A 1,391-nucleotide genomic window follows, 5' to 3' on the forward strand; every position below is an offset into this window, starting at 1 on the left:
ACGTCTAGTGAGACGACGTCATCACCAAAGTCAAACTCAATATCTGATGAAGTGGCGGGAATATTCCGACTCCGAAAAGTCGTGGGAGTCTGAGGCGCCGCTTCGGAAAGATTGTCCAGACTCCGTCGACGCTTGCGATCAGAAAGATCAGGACGCCATAAACACTTTTGATCAGAAAGATCAGGACGTCCCGCGCTTCCCGGAAATAGCCAGGGAAGTAGAAGGGCATGAGCTGAGCTCAAACAGTGGTCCTAGCTCTTGCGGTCGCAGACACAGAGCTCGCGGGAGAGTCCCATACGTTGCAAGGCGACACTCCGAAGGAAGTCGAGGGCGTGCCTTGAGTTTGGCAAACTCAAACCGGAGGTGTCGCTCCACACGCACGTCCACTCCCTTGTGACTCAACTGTAAGCTATACAGTGAGGAAAGCTTCCGGTGCCGTTAAACCCATTTCTTGAAGAGCGCCTTGTCATCTATAGCGCTTTCGCCAGGAGCGAGCACTACAGGTATTTAAGCATTGCAGGTACACGAGAGCCATCACGTTGAGCACTCAGACGAGTGCGATAAGCTTCCAACGGAGATTCTTGTGGAACCAAGAAACGATCTCGAAGAGCTTTCCGTTTGGCAAGCTTATCTTCCGTTTTGACAGGGGGCCCGATGATGTGGACGCATAACGATCGAGTTTCCGCGTCCTTCGCTTCCGCTGCGGGATCAGCCGGGCGAAAGCCATATTCCACACGAGGGTCAATAACTGGCCGTGGATGGGCGCGCATCAGAGCCGCCTTACGGGCAGCTTGCAGCTACCGTCTCTGTGCCTTGTCGAGGTCATTGGTGACGACACCACGTCTTTCAGGTGATGAGAGGTCAGGAAACGGACATGGGGTCCGCAAGGCGCGAGCTGGGCTCGTCTCACGCCGCTGGCGCGGCTCGCATTCTTTGTCATTTCACCCGAGAAAGGATGGTCAGACTCGTAGTCGACCGCCTCCACATCACCAACAAGGTCACTCGTCACTGATAGCGTGCGCAGAGCGCGACGCCCGAACTTATCGAGCCTAGGATATACACCCTCGATGCCGCTGACACACGGTTCGACATGGCACCGCGTGCGGAAGACGAAGTTGGGCTCCAACCCCGTGAGCGCTGTCGGAACTAGCAAGACTTGGAGACTTCGGTGTCATTGACAGAGGTCTTATTGAGCACGAAAGTCGTTCGTTCCAACGCAGTGTCTAACGGACACGCAAGCCTCGTTGAGGCCATAATTAATTGGAACTGTAAATGTTCTCATTCTTAATGGAGAGAGTGTAACGGGGTTACACCTTCACCGGTAACAGGGGTATGTGTCACACCAGATGGGCACGGTGTGACCACACCCAAACAGGAATACGGTACGGGGC

The sequence above is a fragment of the Plasmopara halstedii genome (assembly GCF_900000015.1).
Source record: "Plasmopara halstedii genome assembly, contig: Scaffold_2347, whole genome shotgun sequence".
NCBI classification, from domain to species: Eukaryota; Oomycota; class Peronosporomycetes; order Peronosporales; family Peronosporaceae; genus Plasmopara; species Plasmopara halstedii.